Genomic DNA, 9656 nt, shown 5'->3' with positions numbered 1-9656 from the left:
TAAAAATGGATGGTGATCTTCAAGTATAGGCCATTTGGACTTTGTAATGAAGTCATAGTTATGCCAGGTCGATCAGTCTGAGGTTCATTTCCTATCAAAAGGAAAAAGTAAAACAAGTCTGGTTTATTTCCCTTACCTTCTTAATAGTAACTAACAGATTTTACAAATCAAGCACCTCATAGTGTGACATGAAATCCTTTAAATCTGAAACAGTATCTTAAGTCTCAATTTTTGAAATAAAAAATCAGATAATCAATGAAGTTTTTAAGTAATAAACTGTGCTACCCACATTATTTAGGTGAAAACTGGCCCATGAATTTAGGCCGAGTTTTCGATAGAAGATATTTCTTCTTTGATTCATATACAATAAAACATTTTAATATTTAATAAGAATCTCTGTTTCTGTATATTGGATCAAAAGTGTGTTATGTTTTAAGTAACAACTTACAGACAATTAACTCATATTCTGCATATCCAAATGGTGGCTTCATATGGGAGCCTTTCATCCACGTACAGCATCAATACTTTAATAGAGCATGAATTTATTTTGCTTGAGGATTAAGTCTCATTCTCCATGGTTAATGCAGGATTGCTCATAGCAGCTTTGCCTCTTCCAGGGTCTATATTGTTTTCTGTCCAAGACTGAGAGTCAGTAAGAAGGTGGCTCTGGGATTCTCACAATGGCTTTGCAGGAATTTATGGTTTTCAGGATTTTAGCTGTTGAATTCAGTCCTGCAGGAGTAGATGGTTGTGCAGGATCCTGGTTAACAAGGCAAGCTTGGAAGGAGCAGCCATCAGACAGACGTGAAAAAGTGGGTGGCAACCAGTACTTCTTTGTTTTTTTTTTTTTGACAGGCAGAGTGGATAGTGAGAGAGAGAGAGAGACAGAGAGAAAGGTCTTCCTTTGCCATTGGTTCACCCTCCAGTGGCCACTGAGGCCTGCGTGCTGCGGCTGGCACACCACGCTGATCCAAAACCAGGAGCCAGGTGCTTCTGGTCTCCCAGGGGGTGCAGGGCCCAAGCACTTGGGCCATCCTCCACTGCACTCCCTGGCCACAACAGAGTGCTGGCCAGGAAGAGGGGCAACTGCGACAGAATCCAGTGCCCTGAACGGGACTAGAACCCCATGTGCTGGCGCCGCAAGGTGGAGGATTAGCCTAGTGAGCCGCAGCACCGGCTGCAACCAGTACTTCTTCTCATCACCAAAAACTTGTCTCATTATTTTTACTGAGACCTAAGCTGAATCCATTCTTAATGGTTCCACGTCGAAATACTGGACTCCTGAATGCCTCTAATGTAGATTTATTTTTTGCTGACTAGCCAACAATGATAGCCAAATAGAGAAGATAAGCTGACAGAAAACTAGCTTCAGCAAAGATTAGAAACATCATATGGAACTTGGCTTGGGTATCTGGTAGACCACTTGTCCAAAACTTGACAACATACTGTAAGTCTGTAGCAGTGATAAAAAGGCAGTACAGCAGAGAATAAGCCAGGAAAAGAAGGAAGAATTTACAATCTGAAATCCAACACAATTGTTCACCCATGGGCAATGATGATCCATCTTCAAAATACATTTACCACAGATGGAACAGAGATGGTAGTGATCTGGTTTTATAAGTTGGCATCTATCACAACAGCAGATTGCTCTAGTCATGGTCCTGGTATAAATGAGAAGATCCCTAGCTGCTCACCTAACAACTTCCTGATGGGCTCTCTCTCCAACAATTCTTTCTCTGCATAAGAGAGATGGCATTCTTTGGAAGGATCCATTGGTATTGTAAAGATAGTTTTCCAGTACGACCTGACAAACAATCGCGAAAAGTAGGTGATAAGCCAACTAGCCCACAACTTGTTCGCCAATGTTTTCCATGGGAACTAGTCAGAGATGGATGGTGGTGGCGTAGTAGGACCAGCCCTGGAGGAGGCTGATGCACACCACCGGGATCCAGGACGGCACCCGCCACAACACACGCCGGTACCGCCGCCTGATGCTGCATAGGCCCGAGGGTGCCATCTTCCAGCGACATCCACCTGCCCAGCTCCGGCCTCTGGGCGGGATGGCCGTGCCAGGGGCTCCCGGCAGGACTGGCCTGGGGGCGGGGGCTGGTTGTGCTGTGGCTACTGCCACCGCCACTGTGAACGCCCAGCTCCTCAGCCCAGCGGAGGCGGCAGCCATGGGAGGAGGAGGCAGAGGAGGCAGCTCTACATGTAGATTTAAAAATGTATTTTCTATCGACTGTTTTGCTGAAGACATGGACACATAATCTCTGTTTATAGAAAGCCAAATCCAAGAGAGAATAAAATATTCAGTCTTAAAATGGGGAGAAAATAAAAGATGAAAAGTGACAATGATGCATGAATTAAATAAGTCACAGAGAAACTGCTGACATTTTTCAATTGTAGGCCCAAGTGGAAAGGTTTAAAAAGGAAAAAAACAAGAAGCAGAAACAATATTGAAGAAGAAAATCATTGAAAATTTTCCAAAACTTTAAAAAGTCAACAATCACCAAATTATAGATGCATTAAATGCTGCAAACCATTTTCAAGGTAAACCATAGTTAGCCTTAGTTTCACTTTTTGAAACTAAAGACAAACAGAAGACAACAAAATATATAATCTCCAAAGAATCTAAAGTGAGAGAATAGCTAACTTATCTGTGTCTGGTTTCGCTGTATTAGTTGAGGAATCTGAATTTTGTACTGCTGTCAGAAAAATCAGTATCCATTAATACCTATAGACATCATATGTGAAAGTGTATATATACATGCAATTTCAAATAAAAATTGAAATGGATCATAGCTGGAACATTTTTACTCAAGCAAATATTGAAGCAAACATTCTGACTGGAGAAAAATAGTCTCAGAAGAACAATGGTGAAGAAATTAATAAATCTTGACTTGAAACTTTTCTATTATCATTGTGTGTATTCCATATTTTTTTTTGTATTCTATAGTTTCTTTTTTTTTGACAGGCAGAATGGACAGTGAGAGAGAGAGATACAGAGAGAAAGGTTTTCCTTTTGCCATTGGTTCACTCTCCAATGGCTGCCATGGCCGGCACATCACGCTGATCTGAAACCAGGAGCCAGGAGCTTCTCCTGGTCTCCAATGCGGGTGCAAGGCCCAAGGACTTGGGCCATCCTCCACTGCACTCCTGGGCCACAGAGGAGAGCTGGCCTGGAAGAGGGGCAACCGGGACAGAATCTGGTGCCCTGACCAGGACTAGAACCTAGTGTGCTGGCACCCCAAGGCAGAGGATTAGCCAATTGAGCCATGGTGCCATCCTATAGTTTCTATCCCTTATACTAAAGAAAAGGTAAGGAACAGAGATGTTAAAATGAGGTAAAAATGCTGAATTTAACTGAGCAAGCCTGAGAATCTAAAAGCATTGTCCTGGTGCCTTACTAATCAGTAAAAGTGATAACTAGACAGAAACCTTAGAATTTTTTCCTTAACTCATCTTAGTGTGAGATTACCACAGTAATTACAGGATTATGCTTTGCCCATAGTAAAAAATGGTCTCAAAAATTAAAAAGTGGTTTTTGTTACAGAGAACATAACTAGGCAGTCTATTCATATCAATCGTCTCCAGGGGAGGAGGAGTGGGAGCAGGCCTGAGTGGAGGAAGATGCTCCCACAGAGTAGGGAAGGATTGCATTTCAAACACAAGCAATTATGCAAACCCACTCCCACCATGCCTAGAAAAAGAGAAAGGGACACTGAAGGGGAGAGCAGGGGACCTGCTGGAGGACTCCCTAAATGTTCCGAATAGGCAGAAGACCTCAAAGTGGAAAAGGCCGCAGCCACCATACAGGGGAGTGGCCTGTCCCCACAGAGGTGAAGAAAAGTACCTGCTCCAACACAGGCCCCTGGTATGCCTCAGGCTCCAGACTCCAGCCTGGGATGCCTCAGGAGGAAGAGATGGAGGAGGAAGAGGCTTCCAAGGAAAAGACTGAGCCCCTCAGCATCAGAGATCATAGGAGACTGTAGCCACCAATATTTCAAGAGGGGCCTCCTCCACATTCCTGCCACTGACGGGGTGTTCCTGGGGACTTTGGCCATAGCCTGCAAACTGGGAACCTGCTCTCCCCCTCCACTCATTTTCCTCACTACAAGTCCAGCCCCTGAAGATTGATCTGGACTAGGTAATCCATCTGGCCCTTGCTTGCAGGTCCCCACACACTTAAGATCAGTCAGGGCCATGTTTAAACTCTGAATGAGATTACTCCTCAGCGTGGCATCTTAATTAGAGCTGTTTCCCAGGGCTTCTCCTGGGGCACCGGCCAGCTCCTTCCACCTCATGACATCCCTCTCCCTTCCCCCAGGCATTCTGGGGCACTGGGTTTCTGTCTGGGGTAGGGAGTAAAAGGGACAGAGCATAAACAATAGGGTGGCTGCTGGGGCCTGGGAGGAGCAATCCTCAAATGGGGGTGGGTGTGTTTTGTTGAGTTCCTGTTTCCTCCCACACCTATTTTACCAGTGGCCTAAATTCAGGTAAAATAGGAGAGCTTGTGGGGGATGGGTGCCCTTCCATAAATCTTTGATGACTGATAACATCCATTCCTCCTTTTGCTGACCCCAGGACTTCTGGGAGTTGTAATTTATATGGGAGTTGTAATTAATTTTGGCAGATTTGGGATTTCCAAGTTGTTTGGGCCAAGGAACTAAGATGTGAAGAGTTGGCTTCACCCATTTGGGGGATGTTGAGCATCTGTCTCCCTTTGGATCTCAGGGGTCAGAGATGAGATTCCCTGGGAGTCTTCTAGCTGATTTTCCCTCCCCATAGTGCTCAAGACCAGCCTATAGTCATATGTATCACCCAGAAAAAGGAAAAGACACTATTTTAGGAAATGTTTTTAATAAAAGGTTCTTAATAAAAGGAAAGGTTAGGAAAGTTGTCTTATGAAATAAAGAAGCACTCCTGTCCCTTTGTGTGTTCTATGCTCTGCTATTCCCTCCTCCCCCATTGCTCTCATTGTTGGGGCGCATTTAGGGGCTTCCCTTCTGTTTGGGACTTATGACTTTGTATTTTGTAGTCAAGTCTCCTGTCTTCCAGTGTCACTTCCCATCCACACAGTCTACTTATTTCCCTTATAGTTATGATATACTTATTTCCTTTATAAATATGATCTATAAGCCATTGAGAGAGCAGACAGAAATGAATATCTGCTCCCAGTCTCTTCCTAGTGGTCGCCCTCTGCCTTTCTTTCATCTCTTTCTCCCTTGCTCCTCTCATTTGGACTTTCATGAAAAATGCTTACTATAGTTTTGAAAGTTTACATATGAGAAACATAGATTTTTTTTCAGCTTTAGGAAAATAAAGTGTTAATTACTAAAAAGTAAGCAAATAAAAATTCTTCTAGTGGCAAGTACTTGGGTGAGAAGCATGTAGTTAACATGTTGATATCTTCTGACTCTCTTTCATCTCAAATATTACTATTTAAGAATATTGATTCTGAAAACATAGATACAATCAAAAGAGAGAAAAAGTTTTTCAAACAATAATTGCAAAACTTGTATGTAGCCAAGGTACCTATTGGGCAGGAATCAAAAATACATATGGTGATTTTCAAGCAATGACACCCTAGAATGTGTCAAGTATCACAAGAGTAATGCACTCCAGCCTTAAACAATAATAAAAAAGAAAGAACAAGAAAAATTTGATTATCAATACTAGATGTTACCTACAGGAAGCCAGAGCTTTCGTTATTTCAATTTTATTGCTCAAAAAGTAGATATTTTCTCACATGTCTAGCTAATCTAAAATGATGGGAAAGATAACAGAATATTCAGAAACATTCTTGGTATTTGGTAACTAAATTCATTGTTCCATTAAAGAAGCATTATTCTGACAAGAACATTCTTTTGAGAATAAGTAGTAAGTTCTATTTACCAAAATAAACCCTATCCCAGGTGATGGATACCTGGCACTAAATACATTTCTCCAGATGGTGTCTATTGATTCACTAATTCTGAAGGACCTGAAAGCACTGCAATATAGACTTTAAATTTTATTAAACCAGTTCTCTCCCCAAATGATTGACTTGGCCAGTGCTAGGCCAGGCTGAAGCCAGGAGCCAGGAGCTTCATCTGGGTCTTTCACCTGGATACAGGGGCCTAAGGACTTGGGCTATCTTCTGTTGTTTTCCTAAGCACATTAGTAGGGAGCTGGATTGGTACTGGAGCAGCCTGGACTAGAATTGGTGCTCATATGGGATTCTGGCACTGTTGGCAATAGCTTAACTCATTTTGCCACAATGGCAGCCCCAGCATATATGATTTTTTCCAATGCATATAAAAATATCTTTTCATTATATTTAACTGCAAACTAAACCTGTGTACAGAAAATGTTTTTATCAATCTGTTGGTATATTTTGGTGGGTTATAGTAAATGTGACTTTAGCAGATAAATATATTAATTCTTACCCATGACCTATATCATTCTCTGAATCTATGTCAAGTATTATTGAATAAGAAAACAAGTATGTATTGATGACAAGTATAAAACATTTAGTGTTTTGCATTCAATGTACTTGTAGTAGATGTTCAATAGTCCATAATTTGTATCTTTTTTTCCTTTTGTCAATTCAAATTAACCTTTTGTTAATGATATAGGAGATAGAGGGTATTTGTAAAATCTAAATGACCTTTATGAAACATTTATTTATCCACTAAAGATATTTTCTTAATTGGATACTTGAAGGTTAATAGAAAATAAAACAAAGAATATAGAATATATCCCTTCTTGGTTTTAAAGACCAACATCCCAAGTGCTGCCATCTAATGAAAAATATTTTTTCAAAAGGAAATGAAGAAAATGCATTTAAAATCAAGGAATGTAAGAAAATAAAATTTAAAGTTTTTGAATGTTAATACAAACTGTTTTTTGTAGCAGAATTTGCACACTGATCAAATGTTTTTGAGTAATTTATTATAATAAATATAGGTCATTATACTAATACATTTGGGAGTAATAATAAATATGAGGAAGTCTTTAAAATAAGAAACTTCTAATTTAATAGTGAAATATGATGTTTCACAACTCTCCATTGCAGGGAAGTATGCTGGTAAGTGCCAAGTGGAAATATAATTTCAGAATCACAGAAAAGAAGGCTGAAGGCTCCTAAGCTACTTCTGTTATTAAGAGAAGACTTCAGGAAGTCTTTTCAAGGGTGATGAATGAGGGCACAGAGGACAAACACTAAGGAACAATTCCTGCCATCTTGCCTTACTACCAAGGACTAATAAGACATGAGAATCATTTTCAAATAAAAATCTGCAGACAATAAAAATTCAATTTCCTTGATTATGTTACTGTGTATATTATAGATAAAATGATCACTTTGAATTTTACTACAGGGGAACATGAGCACCTAAGTCCATCATAGATGCTAAAGTGCTTATTTTGCAATTCAGACTTTTATATATAGCTTTAGTGTTTTAAAATCTGGTATATCTGTTCTCCATGAATAAGGAAGAAAAGACTGTATTTTTTAAGATTTATTTATTTATTTGAAAGTCGAAGTTACACACAGAGAAAAGGAGAGATGGAGAAAGAGAAAGAAAAGCCTTCCATCCATTGGTTCACTCCCCAATTGGCCACAACAGTTGGAATTGCACCAATCCAAAGCCAGGAGCCAGGAGCTAGCTTCTTCTGGGTCTCCCACATGGGTGCAGAGGCCTAAGGACTTTCACCATCTTCAACTGGTTTCCCAGGCCATAAGAGAGCTGGATCAGAAGTGGAGCAACCAGGACTTGTAACAGGGCCCATATGGGATGCCAGCACTGGAGGTGGTAGTTTTTACCTGCTATGTCACAGAGCCAGCCCTGACTGTATTTGTTAAGTGACCAAACCTATGACACACCTCTTTGTATGCTTTAACTGTGCATATGAATTGTCATCATCATAGTAAATTTATCAGCTATGTGTATTCTGTCTTATTTGAATATTTCAACTCTATATCTCCAGAGAATTTCAACTTGATAAAAATTCACAAATTTTTCTTCCATTAAAATATTTAAGCTGTGGATTTATTTTTCTTGCCTAATGGTTCTGCTGACAACTTCCAGGACTATATTGAACAGCAATGGTGAAAGTGGGCAGGCATCTTTATCTAGTTGCAGATCTCAGTGCAAATGCTTCTAACTTTCGTCCATTGAATATGATACTGGTTGTGTGTTTGTTATGTATTGTCTTAATTGAACTGAGGAATGTTTCTTATACACCCAATTTGCTTAATATTTATATCATGAAAGGATGTTGTATTTATCAAATGCTTTCTCTGCATCTTGTGAGATAATAATATGGCTTTTACACTTCAATTTGTTGATATGCTGTGTCACATTTACTAATTTGCTTATGTTGCACCATCCCTACATACCAGGGATAACTCCCATATGGTCCTGGTGAATGATCTTTCTGATGTGTTGTAGGATTCGATTAGCTAGTATTTTGTTGAGAGTTTTTGTGTCTATGTTCATAAGGGACATCGGTCTATAGTTTTCTTTCTATATTTTTTCAGTTATGGAATTAAGGTGATACTGGCCTCATAGAAGGAGTTTGGGAGGAAATAACCCTTTTCAATTATTTTAAATACTTGGAGAATAATTAGAATTTGTTCTTCTTTAAAGGACTGGTGGGCCAGCGCCACGGCTCACTAGGCTAATCCTCCACCTGTGGTGCTGGCACCACGGGTTCTAGTCCTGCTTGGGGTGCTGGTCCTGTCCCGGTTGCCCCTCTTCCAGTCCAGCTCTCTGCTGTGGTCCGGGAGTGCAGTGGAGGATGGCCCAGGTCCTTGGGCCCTGAACCCACATGGGAGACCAGGAGGAAGCACCTGGCTCCTGGCTTTGGATCAGCGCAGCGTGCCAGCCACAATGCACCAGCCATAGTGACCACTTGGTGGGTAAACCAATGGAAAAAGGAAGATCTTTCTCTCTGTCTCTCTCTCTCTCTCACTGTCTAACTCTGCCTGTCAATAAAATAAATAAATAAAAATTTTAAAAAAAGGACTGGTGGAGTTCAGCAGCGAAGCCATCTAGTCCTGGGCTTTTCTTTGCTGTGAGGATCCTTATTACTGATTTCATTGCTATCTTGATTATTGGTCTGTTTAGGTTTTTTGTCTTCATGAATACAATATGGTAGACTCTATGTGTCCTGAAATACATCCATTTCTTCTAGATTTTTCAGTTTGTTGGATAAATGGATTTAATAATTATGAATATGTGGTTTTGAGTTCAATTTCTCAATTCAATAAAATATAATGTAGCTTGTTTTCCTTCCTCCCTTCTCATCAGTTCATATATGTGGGTTCCCTGTAACTTTCACTATCAACTGTGTCAGTGAGACCACATGTCTCAGTTGCCTTGGTTCAGTCCATTTTACACCACTCTGGTGTCCTGCACTGCTTCAAATTTTCTGAATTTATCATTTTTAACAAAAATTTACTTAATAATTCCATTAATGGACGTCAAGTCAGGTTAGGACAACCTTCACATTGCATTTCCAGATTCTGCCATACTATCTTGTTGTGGTATATGAGGCTTTTTTTCTGTTAATAGGCATTTCACTTTAACAAATTGTTCAGTCTGCAAGACACTTAGAACAATCTTCCCTCCTTATTGGATCTTTTCTAAATGTAACTTACTATCTCCATT

General features: G+C 40.2%; 1 pseudogene; it reads right to left on the bottom strand.

The window, feature by feature from the left end:
• Positions 1-558: 558 nt before the first annotated feature.
• LOC133754590 (palmitoyltransferase ZDHHC2-like) lies at positions 559-4025 on the bottom strand (annotated as a pseudogene).
• Between the last annotated feature and the right edge of the window lie 5631 nt (positions 4026-9656).

This window comes from Lepus europaeus, unplaced genomic scaffold, assembly GCF_033115175.1.
Source record: "Lepus europaeus isolate LE1 unplaced genomic scaffold, mLepTim1.pri SCAFFOLD_217, whole genome shotgun sequence".
In the NCBI taxonomy this organism is placed as follows: domain Eukaryota; kingdom Metazoa; phylum Chordata; class Mammalia; order Lagomorpha; family Leporidae; genus Lepus; species Lepus europaeus.
This window is presented reverse-complemented; position numbering and strand designations above follow the sequence as displayed.